General features: G+C 45.1%; 1 protein-coding gene across 7 annotated transcripts in view; it reads left to right on the top strand.

Annotated features, from left to right (window-relative positions):
- Nucleotides 1-15,661, top strand: part of LOC122545194 (uncharacterized) — a 785,061-nt gene that overhangs the window by 63,288 nt on the left and 706,112 nt on the right. Inside the window, exons 1-3 of one of the 7 annotated variants that reach the window (XR_015751650.1) lie at nt 254-380; nt 975-1,077; nt 10,177-10,554. The exons of 2 other annotated variants lie outside the window; for them this stretch is intronic. The gene's annotated coding sequence lies outside the window, so the exon portion shown is untranslated. Of the gene's footprint in view, nt 1-253; nt 385-450; nt 1,078-10,176; nt 10,555-15,661 lie in introns of those variants that run through there. 4 more of the 7 variants (XR_015751651.1, XR_015751654.1, XR_015751652.1 and 1 more) reach the window with 4 other exon arrangements.

The raw sequence follows: 15,661 nt of genomic DNA, 5'->3' as shown, positions 1-15,661 counted from the left end.
TTTCTCATCGACTCAGCGGGCGGTTTCTGACGGAGGGAGGGGGACAGACAGGCATCGTTTACCTCAGAAAATACCTTTAAAATACATTTCAAATTAAAGCCGGAACTTTTCAAACAAAAGTAGTGAAGAAAAGGAGACAGTGCCCGGTGGGGTTTATTGTTTATTTGTGTATAATTCCCGGGGCCCGGGAAGGGGGAGGTGACGGTTACCGGGTGAACGAGAAAACAAATTAAAAATGTCGGCGGTGGAGGAGAGAGAGCCGGCGCCCGCGGCTTCTTCGGCGGTGTCTGGAGCCCAGGAGCTCAACAACCCCCCGGAGCTGGAGGAAGGTCCGAGCTCCAAGAAGCGGGGGATCCGGCTGGAGGCTGGATTTGCTCAAGGCTTGTATCTATTAACTTATTTAAATGGTACCTACTGTATGGGGCTATGGTTTACATTAAAACCGGAGGGTCATGTCAGAGTGTTTGTTTATATTTAGCAGTTGTAGGAGGTAAAATACACTCCCTGGAGGAGCACCTTCTATGATGCTGCATTTCTTGCCTTCTGGGCTTCCCCCATTTGTTATCTCCCATTTGATTTTACATTTTATTTGGTCAAATTTAATTTCACAATAATCGGACATTGTATTCACTGTGTGCTATCAATTTGTTTGTTGGAATATTGTAAGACAAAATTAATGGTGTAATTTCATTTCTGATGTCAGAGTTTGACATTGAATGTGCAGATGTGAATACCAGTAAGATGTGAAAATAAATCAAGAACTCATGCTTTCAACAAATGCAGTTCACTGATATTAATGGCTTTGTCTCATTTCGGGGTGCTGATTCAAGTCTGACCAACAGACTCTTTCATCCCGTCATCCAACTTAATTAAAGTCTGATAGAAAATAACTCTGGCAGGCTAAAATTTATACAATTTATTTATAAGATTTATTTACGTGTCCGTTGTGCTTGACGTGGTCTCCTTTGCATTAGGGAGACTGGACTTGCAGAACGTTTCGGAGAACACCTCTGGGACAAGCGAAGTAAATGATCCACTGTCCTGTGGCTGAACACTTTAACTACCCCTCCCACTCAGGTAAGGCATGTGTGTCCTGGGCTGCCTCCATCGCCAAACTCTAGCCACCTGACACCTGGAGGAAGAACACTTCATCTTCCATTATGGGACCATCCAACAATTGGGATCAGTATAGATTTCACCAGTTTCCTCAATTCCACCCTCCCCCTCCCCCTTAACAAGCTTTATGGGATAGTTAAGTATGGGATCAGAAAAAAAAATGCATTTTCATCTTATACTTTGGTAAACATGGTAACTAGACTTAGTCTACAATAATCTATAAAGAGAAAAGGATCATAAGTCACGGTAATGGAAAAATTGATAAGGAATGAAAGGGGGAATGCTAGCTAAGATACAGTGGAAATGGGGGGAATTTCATGCAAAACTAATTTAGAGGTATGTGGGAAAATATAGACACTGCAGTACTGAACATGACAGCAAACTGTCCTTTTCAGAAAGGTGCATTTGCAAGACGTCAGACAGAGATGCATAAAATTCCTACAGTGCAGAAAGAGGCCATTTGTCACATTGAGTCTGCACTGACCCACCAAAGAGCATCCCATTCAGAATCACCCCTTGCCCCTGCATTTACCATGGCTAATCCACCTAGCCTTCACATCATGGAGCAATTTAGCCTGGTCAGTCCACCCACCCTCCATATCTTTGGACTGTGGGAAGAAACGCCTGTAGACAGGGAGAACATCCAAACTCCACACAGTCGGTCACCTGAAGTTGGAATTGAACCTGGGTCCCTGGCGTTGTGAGGTAGCAGTGCTAAGCACCGTACTACCCCAATATGTTATAAAATTTGAATAAACCCACTAAGTTGTAAATTTGTTCGTATGAAGAAATTACTGCAAATGATTGGAAGCAATAGTCCAAATGAAATCTTTTTGAGTGTGATCCAAAACGTAATTCTAATCTAATGATTGAAAATGCTTCGACCTCTGGAATGGTCTGCGAGAGTATGTGTTGGAATTAGATTCAATTATAGCATTCAAAAGAGAGTTGGATCATTAAACTGAAAAGTAAAGTAATTGCAGTGTTCGGTGAAGAGAAGTACTAGGTTCTGTGGTGATTATAATGTCAGTTAGGTGGATCGCACAGAATATGAGTTCCTTGATTGGGGCTGTTAACCTGGTCCAATCGGGGAGCCCTGGCTGACAGAAACAGCCATGTCAGAGGTTCTTTTCACTCTGAGCAAACTGGACCAGTGTGAAGGTTTCTGCACATGTAAATAAAGGGTAACATGGTGACACGCCTCTGTGGGGTTGTTTCAGGTACAATCCCCATATTTCCAGGCTGGCTGTCTCCCATTGGATAGTTGACATGTGAATCTCCTGGTCAAGGAGGCGCATGTCTGGGGATTGACCAATAGGAAGCCCAGAAGGACTGGAAGGTGCCTGCTCCTCCTACCAATCAGAGTTCCCCACCCCCTCCCCATGTCTAAATGCAGAAGTTGGACCATGAGCTTCTGAAGCTGCTGCTGCTCCTCTCTCAATGAAGATTGATCTTCACCTCAAAGTGCAACTTTCTCCCTCTGTCCAATATTTGTTGGTACAACACTTTTTTTTCGAAGGATGCCATCTTTTCTGATCATCACAGTTAAAGGGGTATTTTCCATTTGATATTCAAAGGGACGGTCAGTTAGGAAGGCAGGGTCATGTCTTGTGTTATTGTGTGGTATGTGTGAAAGCTGCAACAAGACATCTCAACTGCGATGCTCAGTGCTCTGACTGATGAAAGCAAGCGGGCCAAAAGCCTTTCCTGTCTATCTGTGACTCCACTTTCTAGGAGCTATGAACCTGCACCCTAGATCTCTCGGTTTGAATACTGCATGTGAAACAGATTCGATGCTTATTGGTAGACATTATTAGTTGGTGCTTATCTCGACTATTTCAGTACCTTATCTCGATACATAATTCCTGGCTCTCTAATCGTATACTTTTGTTATTCTTTTCTGCCTTTAATATAGCACTGAATCTATTTCACATGCAGTGTCTCCAACCAAAAACTTCGAGACACTGCATGTGACACTGCAGTGTCTCGAAGAAGTCCTAGAAAGTGGAGTCATGGGTAGACAGGGAGGTGAAGAAGACTTTCAGCATGCTTGCTTTCATTGGTCAGAGCATCGAGTATAGGAGTTGGGACATCTTGTTGCAGCTGTACAAGATGTTGGTAAGGAGTACAGCATGCAATTCTAGTCACCCTACTGTTGGAAGGATATTACTAAGTAGAAAGGATGCAGAAAAGATTTACTGGGATGCTACTTGGCTGGAAGGTTGTTATAAGGAGAGGCTGGATAGGCTAGGACTTCTTTTTTCCCCAGGAGCACAGGGGACTGAGACGTGATATAAAATCACGAGAGGCATAGATAAGGTTGACAGCCAAAGCTTTTTCCCCATGTGGGGGTCTAAACTTAGAGGACATAAGTTTAAGGTGAGTGGAGGAGAGATATAACTGGGTCCAGAGGGGCAAACGTTTACACGGAGAGAGTGGAGAATGTCTCGAACAGATTGGCAGAGGTGGTGGTGGAAGCGAATACAATTCTGTCGTAGAGTCATGGAAACAGACCCTTTGGTCCAACCAGTCCATGCTGACCAGATATCCCAACCCAATCTAGTCCCACTTGCCAGCACCGGGCCCATATCACTCCCAACCCTTCCTATTCATATACCCATCCAAATGCCTCTTAAATGTTGCAATTGTACCAGCTTCCATCACATCCTCTGGTAGCTCATTTCATACATGTACCACTCTCTGCGTGAAAAAGTTGCCCCTTAGGTCTCTTTTATATCTTTCCCCTCTCACCCTAAACCTATGCCCTCTAGTTCTGGACTCTCCGACGCTAGGGAAAAGACTTTGCCTATTTATCCTACCCATGCCCCTCATAATTTTGTAAACCTCTATAAGGTCACCCCTCAGCCTCCGACGCTCCAGGGAAAACAGCCCCAGCCTGTTCAGCCTCTCCCTGTAACTTAGATCCTCCAATCCTGGCAACATCCTTGTAAATCTTTTCTGAACCCTTTCAAGTTTCACAACATCTTTCCGATAGGAAGGAGATCAGAATTGCATGCAATATTCCAACAGTGGCCTAACCAATGTCATGTACAGCCGCAACATGACCTCCCAACTCCTGTACTCAATACTCTGACCAATAAAGGAAAGCATACCAAACGCCGCCTTCACTATCCTATCTACCTGCGACTCCACTTTCAAGGAACTATGAACCTGCACTCCAAGGTCTCTTTGTTCAGCAACATTCCCTAGGATCTTAACATTAAGTGTATAAGTCCTGCAAAGATTTGCTTTCCCAAATTGCAGCACCTCGCATTTATCTGAATTAAACTCCATCTGCCACGTCACAGCCCATTGGCCCATCTGGTCCAGATCCTGTTGTAATCTGAGGTCACCCTCTTTGCTGTCCACTACACCTCCAATTTTGATGTCATCTGCAAACTTACGAACTGTACCTCTCATGCTCGCATCCAAATCATTTATGTAAATGACAAAAAGTAGAGGGCCCAGCACCGATCCTTGTGGCACTCCACTGGTCACAGGCCTCCAGTCTGAAAAACAACCCTCCACCACCACCCTCTGTCTTCTACTTTTGAGCCAGTTCTTATCCAAATGGCTAGTTCTCCCTATATTCCATGAGATCTAACCTTGCTAATCAGTCTCCCATGGGGAACCTTGTCGAACGCATTATTGAAGTCCATATAGATCACATCGACTGCTCTGCCCTCATCAATCTTCTTTGTTACTTCTTCAAAAAACTCAATCAAATTTGTGAGACTTGATTTCCCAAGCACACAGCCATGTTGACTATCCCGAATCAGTATTTGCCGTTCCAAATATATGTACTTCCTGTCCCTTAGGATTCCTTCCAACAACTTGCCCACCACCGAGGTCAGGCTCACCAGTCTATAGTTCCCTGGTTTGTCTTTACCCCCCTTCTTAAACAGTGGCACCACGTTTGCCAACCTCTTGTCTTCTGGCACCTCACCTGTGACTATCGATGATACAAATATCCCAGCAAAAGGCCCAGCAATCACTTCTCTAGCTTCCCACAGAGTTCTTGGGTACACCTGATCAGGTCCTGGGGATTTATCCACTTTTAACCTTTTCAAGGCATCCAGCATTTCCTCTTCTGTAATCGGGACATTTTGCAAGATGTCACCATCTATTTCCCTACAGTTTATATCTCCCCCATTTTTTGTGGCTCCACACAAAGGCCCCCTTGCTGTTCTTTGAGGGGGCCCTATTCTCTCCCTAGTTACCCTTTTGTCCTTAATATATTTGTAAAAACCTTTTGGATTCTCCTTAATTCTATTTGCCAAAGGTATCTCGTGTCCCCTTTTTGCCCTCCTGATTTCCCTTTTAAGTATACTGCTACTGCCTTTATACTCTTCTAAGGATTCACTCTATCTATCCCTGACATATGCTTCCTTCTTTTTCTTAATCAAACCCTCAATTTCTTTAGTCATCCAGCATTCTCTGTACCTACCAGCCTTCCCTTTCACCATGACAGGAGTATACTTTCACTGGATTCCCATTTTCCAGCCGTCCCTTTACCTGCGAACATCTGCCTCCAATGAGCTTTCGAAAGTTCTTGCCTAATACCGTCAAAATTGGCATTTCTCCAATTTAGAACTTCAACTTTTAGATCTGGTCTATCCTCTTCCATCACTATTTTAAAACAAATAGAATTATGGTTGGTGGCCCCAAAATGCTCCCCCACTGACACCTCAGTCACCTTCCCTGCCTTATTTCCCAAGAGTAGGTCAAGTTTTCCACCTCCTCTAGTAGGTACATCCACATACTGAATTAGAAAATTGTCTTATACACAATTAAGAAATTCCTCTCCATATAAACCTTTAACACTATGGCAGTCCCAGTCGATGTTTGGAAAGTTAAAATCCCCTACCATAACTACCCTATTATTCTTACAGATAGCTGAGATCTCCTTACAAGTTTGTTTCTCAATTTCCCTCTGACTATTGGGGGCTGTATAATACAATCCCAATAAGGTGATCATCCCTTTCTTATTTCTCAGTTCCACCCAAAGAACTTCCCTGGATGTATTTCCAGGAATATCCTCCCTCAGCACAGCTGTAATGCTATCCCTTATCAAAAATGCCACGCCCCTTCCTCTCTTGCCTCCCTTTCTATCCTTCCTGTAGCATTTGTATCCTGGAACATTAAGCTGCCAGTCCTGCCCATGCATGAGCCATGTTTCTGTAATTGCTATGATATCCCAGTCCCATGTTCCTAACCATGCCCTGAGTTCATCTGCCTTCCCTGTTCGGCCCCTTGCATTGAAATAAATGCAGTTTAATTTATTAGTCCGACCTTGTCCCTGCTTGCCCTGACTGTTGACTCACTTCTGTTCTCAGCTGTACCCGTCTCAGATCGATCTCTTTCCTCACTATCTCCTTGGGTCCCCTCCCCCCCCTCCCTCACCTTACTAGTTTAAATCCTCCCAAGCAGTTCTCGCAAATTACCCTGCCAGTATATTAGTCCCCTTCCAATTTAGGTGCAATCCGTCCTTCTTGTACAGCTCACTTTTACCCCAAAAGAGATTCCAATGATCCAAAAATGTGAATCCTTCTCCCATACACCAGCTCCTCAGCCATGCATTAATCTGCTCTATCCTCCTATTCCTGCCCTCACTAGCTCGTAGCACTGGGAGTAATCCAGATATTACTACCCTTGAGGGCCGCCTCCTTAAATTTCTGCCTAACTCTCTCTAATCTCCCTTCAGAGTCTCAACCTTTTCCCTTCCAATGTCATTGGTTCCAATGTGGACAATGACCTCCTGCTGGCCCATCTCCCCTGTGAGAACATTCTGCACCCTCTCTGGAACATCCTTGATCCTGGCACCAGGGAAACAACACACCATTCTGCTTTTTTTCCACTGGCCACAGAACGTCTGTCTGTACCTCTGACTACAGAATCCCCTAACACGATTGATCTCTCATTGCATTAGAGCCAGTCTCAATACCAGAAACTTGGCTGTTCATGCTACATTCCCCTGAGAATCCATCACCTCCTACATTTTCCAAAACAGCATACCTGTTTGAAATGGTTATATCCACAAAAGACTCCTAACCTTGGTGCCGACCTCTCTCACCCTCCCTGGAGTGAACCCATCTATGTGACTGTATCTGAGACTTTCCCCCCTTCCTATAACTGCCATCCATCACATACTGTTGCTGTTGCAAATTCCTCATTGCTTCTATCTGTCTGTCCAACCGATCCACTCAATCTGATAAGATTAGCATCCAACAGCATTTATGGCAGATATAATCCGCAGTAACCCTTAAACTCTCTTTAAACTCCCACATTTGACAAGAAGTACATATCACTGCAAAGGCCATTTTTGCTCCTTCACAATCTACAGACCCAGAAAATAATACCGTTTTATTCCTCTACAAACACTGCTCCAGGTTAAATTAATAGCTATGGCTTATATTTTATGTTTAATCAAAAGACTTGTCTCCAAAAACACATAATCAAGAAAGAATCCACTATACTCACTACTGCAGCTTTTCTCTTGAGACAGACTTAAAACAACAATTAACTTATCTAATTCTGTGCTGTGAACTTCGCCCAACAGTTCCTCCAAGATTAGTTGTGAATTTCACTGTTTGTTCATTTTCCCAGATGCACTCCGATGTCCAGCGATACACGAATTCAAACAGTCATTGAAGAAACATTTAGACAGATACATGGATGGGAGGGGTATGGAGGGATATGGCCTAAATGCAGGGAATGGGACTAAATTAATTGTGAAAACGAGGCATCATAGGAACTGTTTCCATGCTATAGACCTCTATGACTCAATTTCAAGACAGAGGGTTAGAATCATAGAATCCCTACAATGGGGAAGCAGGCCATTCGGTCCACCAAGTTGCCACTGACCCTCCAAAGAACATCCCACTCAGATCTACCCCAACCCTGCATTTTCCATGGCTAATCCCCTGAGCTTGCTTATCCCTGGACACTGGTAATTTAGCATAGCCAATCCACCTAACCTACACATCCCTGAACACGATGGGTACTTCTGCACGGCCAATTCACCCTAACCTGCACCTCTTTGACTGTGGGAGGAAACCGATGCCGACACTGGGGTAATGTTCACACCCCACATGAACATTGCCCAAGGCTGGAATTGAACCTGGTCCCTGGTGCTGTGAGGCAGCAGTGTTAACCACTGAGCCATTGTGCTGCCCCATGGTTATTATGATACTAAAGGTTTTAATTTGATATTTTAAGTTAAGAACAACACCTGTGCCCCCTGTAACCCTGCAAGTTTATTTTTGTTTCAAACACCCATTCAGTTTTGAAATCATTGATCCTTTGACTGGTGGGGAGAGTTTCAAAGATATTTACCAGATGTTGTTGGGGATGGAGGGTTTGAGCTATGTGGATAGGATGGATCGGTTGGGACTCTTCTCACTGGAGCTTCAGACATTGAAGGTGACCTGGTAGAGGTTTATAAAATCTTGAGGGGTATAGATAAAGTGAATGAGGTGTATTTTCCATAGGCTGGGGGATTTCAAGACTATGGGGCACATTTTTAAGGTGAGAGGAGACAGAAGTGGCAAAGGTCTTTTACACAGTGGTTCATGTGTGGAATCTTCGAGGAGAAAGTGAGTCTGCAGATGCTGGAGATCAAAGTTGAAACTTTATTGCTGGAACAGCACAGCAGGTCAGGCAGCATCCAGGGAACAGGAGATTCGACGTTTCGGGCACAGGCCCTTCTTCAGGAATGAGCAGAGAGTGTTCAGCAGGAGAAGATAAAAGGTAGGGAGGAGGGACTTGGAGGAGGGGAGTTGGAAATGTGATAGGTGGAAAGAGGTCAAGGTGAGGGTGATAGGTCGGAGTAGGGTGGAGGCGGAGAGGTCAAGAAGAAGACTGCAGGTCAGGAAGGCGGTGCCGGGCTGGAAGGATCCGGCTGAGACAAGGTGGGGGGAGGGGGGATGAAGAAACTGGTGAAGTCCAAGTTCATCCCCTGCGGTTGGAGGGTTCCCAGTCGGAAGATAAGACGCTCCTCCTCCGACCGTCGGGTTGTTGTGGTTTGGCGGTGGATGAGTCCAATGACCTGCATATCCTCGGTGGAGTGGGAGGGGGAGTTGAAATGCTGTGCCACAGGTTGGTTGGGTTGGTTCGTCCGGGTGGCCCAGAGGTGCTCCCTGAATCGCTCCGCAATTCCGGAGCGATTCAGGGAGCACCTCTGGGCCACCCGGACGAACCAACCCAACCAACCTGTGGCACAGCATTTCAACTCCCCCTCCCACTCCACCGAGGATATGCAGGTCATTGGACTCATCCACCGCCAAACCACAACAACCCGACGGTCGGAGGAGGAGCGTCTTATCTTCCGACTGGGAACCCTCCAACCGCAGGGGATGAACTTGGACTTCACCAGTTTCTTCATCCCCCCTCCCCCCACCTTGTCTCAGCCGGATCCTTCCAGCCCGGCACCGCCTTCCTGACCTGCAGTCTTCTTCTTGACCTCTCCGCCTCCACCCTACTCCGACCTATCACCCTCACCTTGACCTCTTTCCACCTATCACATTTCCAACTCCCCTCCTCCAAGTCCCTCCTCCCTACCTTTTATCTTCTCCTGCTGAACACTCTCTGCTCATTCCTGAAGAAGGGCCTGTGCCCGAAACGTCGAATCTCCTGTTCCCTGGATGCTGCCTGACCTGCTGTGCTGTTCCAGCAATAAAGTTTCAACCTTCATGTGTGGAATGAACTGCCAGAGGGAGTGGTGGTGCTGCTACAATTATAACATTTAAAAGGAGAGGTGTGGGGGGGGATATTGGGTCAGCAGCAGGCAAGTGGGACGAGTTTAGTTTGGGATTATGTTCAGCATGGACTAGTTGAACCGAAGGGTCTGTTTCCATGCCTTACAACTCGAGGAGTCATTCAGGTTACGATGGTCTGACTATCCAGATAACGCATGTGCTCACATCCCTATTAGTCTCTGATCAAATGTTACGGTATATAAGATAACAGAATGTAAAGGAAGATCTTTTGGTTTTGGGAATGTGTAAACCAGAATTGTCTGTTCTAAATCTCTGCGCTGACTTTCATAATCTCTTTATACAGGTTACAAGAAGGGAAGGATCTACAGAGAGAAGTCTGAAAGCAAAAGTCATTTCAGGTCTGAAACAGACACTCAACTCGCCATGATCTGAAGATCACAAGTCTCTGGACCTCAAATGTGAAACATTTATCTATTCTGTTGGCTTCAAAGGTTTTTAAACATCAGTGCGATTGGAAATGCATGGAGTGTGAGAACACGCACAGATGTGTGTGAAAGTGTTCGACTGACCATCAGAGGAAGTATTCCCAGGAACACTACCTGAGTGAGAGTCTTCCTGTGTACTTGGCTGTGGAAGGAGCTTGAACCAGTTAGACAGATCGAATCCTCACTGCACAATTGTTACGGACCAGACCGGATCCCCGGACAAATACTTTAAGAAGGTAGCCGTGACCCTCATTTTTTCTCATTTTAAAGCCATATGTGAAATGTGACTGCTGGCCGTTAAGCAAAACATGATTTGCTTAAAGGCTGTCATTAAAATACAGCTAAAGAGAGGAATTTAGGATAATTCTGCAGACTGGAAACTTAATAGACACAGAGTAACTGTTACTAACTAACTATTCCGATACAGTAACATCCCTTTAAACACACCCTTTTTGGCAAAAAGGCGAATTCCAACACACATTTTCACATCGTGTTCTCCAGAAGGAACAAACCAACGAGCAAATTCAGAGAGAGTAGCAGCCAAGAGACACTCACTGAAGCTTCCAACTCCTCCTGCTTAAGGCAAAAATCTAAAATAAAAGTAGGAAATGTGGTCGAGGATGCTGGACACACCCAAGCTGCTCCCATTGGTCTGTTCTGAATGTTGTGGTTGTGCTAGCCTCCGCCACTTCCTCTAATGGCACGTTCTGTGTGCGCACCACCCTCTGGGTTGGGGGTGGAGGTTGCCCATTGGGTCCTGTTTGTGTCTTTTCTCTCTCATCTTGGACCTATGCCCCATGGTTCTGGACTCCCCCATTCTTGGGGGTGGGGGGGGGGGAATTCTTAACTATTCACCCTACCCACACCCCTCATGATTTTGTAAACCTCTATAAGGTCACCCCTCTTCTTGTAAATCTCATTAATGCAAAGCCAAAGATTCATCAATGTCCAACTGACAGATGTCCAGCTCCCAAAATAGTCTCTCATATTAATTTCCATCAGAAAGTGGTGATGCCAAGACAATGTCTTGCTCCCTCTGAGGTAAGGACTTGGCCACTTCATCCGGCCGATAGTTGTATGAATCGTAGAAGAATCATGGAATCTCTACAGTGCAGAAACAGGCCCTCAGCCCAACAATCCATACTGAGCCTCTGAAGAGTAACCCACCCACACCCATTCTTCTACCCTATTGCTCTACATTTACCCCTGACTAATGCACCGCACCGACACATCCCTGAACACTATGGGACAATTAAGCATGATCAATTCACCCTAACCAGCACATCTTTGGATTGTGGGAGGGAATGAAGCAACCAGAGGAAACCCACACAGACACTGGGAGACAACTTGGAAACTCCACACAGACAGTTGCCCCGAGGGAGGAATCGAACTCTGACTCAGCCAGCAATTAAGACCCTGGCAATTTCCACTTACTTCCAGCCTCTTGTCTCAAAAGTGACTGGAATTGAAAGATTCCATCTGAAGTTTTATTTCTCTTCAGTTCCGATCTTCACTGTCGGTCAACGAATCTCTATTTCCTTTGTCACAATTCTGACAACCTTACAGAGGGGAGGGAGCAACTGGAGATTTATTTTCAGAGTCTAGATTTATTTTCAGAGCAACTCCAATTCACGCTGTGTCAGTCGGTTTCCCTTCGTATGATCAACCTTACCCATGTCGTTTTTTCCCCAGAGATGGGGAATTGAAGATTAGAGGGGATGGATTTGAGATGTGAGGGGAAAGACTTAGGAAGGACCTGAGGGGAAACGTCTTCATGTAGAGGGTGGTGCAACAGTTCTGGTCGCCACATTACCAAAAGGATATGGGCGCTTTGGACAGAGTTCAGAGAAGGTTTATGAGGATGTTGCCTGGTGTGGAAGGTGCTAGGTATGAAGAGAGGTTAGGTTTGTTTTCATTAGCAAAAAAAGGAGATTGAGGGGGGACCTGATTGAGGTTTACAAAATCATGAAATGTATAGACAGGGTGGATAGAGATAAGCTTTTTCCCAGGGTGAAGCCCTTCACCCTGGGAAAGGTCATGCTTTCAAGGTTAGAGGTGGAAAGTTTAAAGGGGATACATGCGGCAAGTACTTTACACAGAGGGTGATGGGCACCTGGAACACATTTCCAGCAGAGGTAGTAAAGGTAGGCATGGTAGATTCATTTAAGATGCATCTAGGCAGATGCATGAGTAGGTGGGGAGCAGAGGGATACAGATGCTTAGGAAGTGGGTAACAGGTTTACACAGTAGGTTTGATCGGCTCAGGCTTGGAGGGCTGAAGGGCCTGTTCCTGGGCTGTAAATTTTCTTTGTTCTTTGTATGTGGAGTTGGCTGCCAGAGAAAGTGGTTGAGACAGATACAATAACAACGTTTAAAAGGCATCTGGATGGGTTTTTGGATCATAGAATTATAGCATCTCTACAGTGTGGCAACAGTCCCTTTGGCCCAAAACATTCACACTGGCCTTCTGAAGAGTATCTCACCCAGACCCATTCCCCTATTACTCTCCATCTTCCTCTATAAGAGTACCCTTCAGTTTCCAGAGAAAAAAATCCCAGTCTATCCAACCTCTCCCTATAACTCAATTTTTCCAGACTCGGTAGCATCCTAGTAAATCTGTTCTGCACCCTTTCTAGTTTAATAATTTCCTTTCAATAGTAGGGTGACTAGAACTGAAGGCAGTATTCTGAAAGTGGTCTCACGAAAATCTTATAAAGCTGCAACAAAATGTCCCAACTCAATAAATACTGAGAAACTGGACATTGGTAATCAGAAACAAAAACAGAAGTTGCTGGAAAAGCTCAGCAGATCTGGCAGCATCTGTGGAGAGAAATCAGAGTTAACATTTTGGGATCAGTTTTGAAGGGCACCAGACCCAAAACGTAAACTCTGATTTCTTTCCATGGGATGCTCCAATGCTCAGTGCTCTGACCAATGAAAGCAAACGTGCTGAAAGTCATCTTCACCGCCCTGTCTACCTCTGAGTCCACGTTCAAGGAACTATGCACCTGCACCCTCCAGCTCACTTACAATTGACATGTATGTCCTGCCCTGGTTTGACCCACCAAAATGCATTGATCTAAATTAAACTCCATCTGCCAATCTTCAGTCCATGGCCCACTTAGAGTCATAGAGTAAGACAGCATGGAAACAGGCCCTTTGGCCTAAACTGGTCCATGGTGCCCACCCAGCTAGTTCCAATTAGAGTCATAGAGATATACAGTACAGAAGTGATCCTTCAGTATAACTCATCCATACTTACCAGATATCCTAACCTAATCTAGTCCCATTTGCCAGCACTTAGCCCATATCTCTATAAGCACTTCCTTTATTCATATACCCATCCAGATGTCTTTTAAATGCTGCAGTTGTACCAGCCTCCACCACTTCCGATGGCAGCTCATTCCAAACACGCACCACCCTCTGCTTGAAAAAGTTGCTCCTTGGGTCCCTTCCCCTTTCACCCTATACCTATGCCCTATAGTTCTGACTTTCCCACCGCAGGGAAAAGACCTTGTATATTTACCCTGTCCATGCTCCTCATGATTTTATCAACCTCTAAAGTCACCCCTCAGCCTCCGATGCTCCAGGGAAAACAGCCCTCTGATTTTGGTGCAGCATCTTGTATAGTTTCAGCTGACCTCAATCTATTTCCAATGAAGTTAATCATTTCACTGAATGATAAAGAGATGGACAGGGTTGTGGTCTGGCCCCGGACCTTTGTGACGTTTCCCAGACTCTGATCTCCCTCCTTGAGGCTTTTTCACACTGGATCCTGTATTCATGTAACATTTACCTGCTGCATCGTGGCAACCGCCAATTCATTGGATACTTGCCCATCGCTTCAGGAACCTTTTAAATTCCTCATTAAAGACGATCCAAATGCATATTGATCTTTGATCAGTTCCATCAAATTTATGGTTACACCTACTGTTAGAATTCTTTAGCTAATAAGTTGTTGCTTCCCATGTTTACCAGTCACCTCTATCTTTATCCTTGGGTGTCTTATGATGTATTCATTCACCTCACATTCCAATGTCTGCTAATTTCTGTGTCAATGATTCGTTCCTCTCCGTATGATATGGGGCTGCTTTCACTATCTGAAACTGGTTGGAATCTTTTCTTCTAATGCTTTAATGATTTTTTTGTTGTGCAGGTAGATCTGTAACTACTAAAGGACCTATATCTATAAATATTTGAAGGATCTTAGAGTCATAGAGATGTACAGCACAGAAACAGACCCTTTGGTCCAACCTGTCCATGCCGACCAGATATCCCAACCCAATCTAGTCCCACCTGCCAGCACCCGGCCCATATCCCTCCAAACCCTTCCTATTCATATACCCATCTAAATGCCTCGTAAATGTTGCAATTGTACCAGCCTCCACCACATCCTCTGGCAGCTCATTCCATACACGTACCACCCTCTGCGTGAAAAGGTTGTCCCTTAGGTCTCTTTAATATCTTCCCCTCTCACCCTAAACCTATGCCCTCTAGTTCTGGACTCCCCGACCCCAGGGAAAAGACTTTGTCTGTTTATCCTATCCATGCCCCTCATAATTTTGTAAACCTCTATAAGGTCACCCCTCAGCCTCCGACGCTCCAGGGAAAGCAGCCCCAGCCTGTTCAGCCTCGTCCGATAGCTCAAATCCTCCAACCCTGGCAACATCCTTGTAAATCTTTTCTGAACCCTTTCAAGTTTCACAACATCTTTCTGATAGGAAGGAGACCAGAATTGCACGCGATATTCCAACAGTGGCCTAACCAATGTCCTGTACAGCCGCAACACGACCTCGCAACTCCTGTACTCAATACTCTGACCAATATAGGAAAGCATACCAAATGCCTTCTTCACTATCCTACCTACCTGTGACTCCACTTTCAAGGAGCTATGAACCTGCACTCCAAGGTTTCTTTGTTCAGCAATTAATCTAAATATTAGAACAGATTGATTAAATAATTAAAGAGTCGACAGAGTTATTATCGTTTTACTTGTCAGAACTATCTTAAGCAAACATTTTTCCCAAGATGTCTAACTCCTGTCAACTATGTTCCGCTGCATTAACCACGGCTAGTTGTCTGTGTCCTGCTCAGTTATGGGCAGTCAGAACAGGAAAAGACCTTGGCTATTCACCCTATCTGTGCCCCTCATCATTTTATAAACTTCTGGAATTGTCTGAAGACAAGTATCTGTGATGCTGGAGATCACTGGAGGAGGCCAAGATGGATCATCCACTTGGTACTTCTGGCTGAAGATTGCTGTGAGTGCTTCAGCCTGATTTTTTTGTGCTGATGTGCTGGGCTCTTCCATCATTGAGGATGGGGATATTGGTGGAGCCACCT

Source organism: Chiloscyllium plagiosum, unplaced genomic scaffold (genome assembly GCF_037043375.1).
Source record: "Chiloscyllium plagiosum isolate Xiang-an unplaced genomic scaffold, Cpla_swu_hap1 HiC_scaffold_27, whole genome shotgun sequence".
NCBI lineage: Eukaryota > Metazoa > Chordata > Chondrichthyes > Orectolobiformes > Hemiscylliidae > Chiloscyllium > Chiloscyllium plagiosum.
The sequence above is the reverse complement of the archived record's forward strand: the minus strand, read 5'-3'. Positions and strand labels throughout refer to the sequence as shown.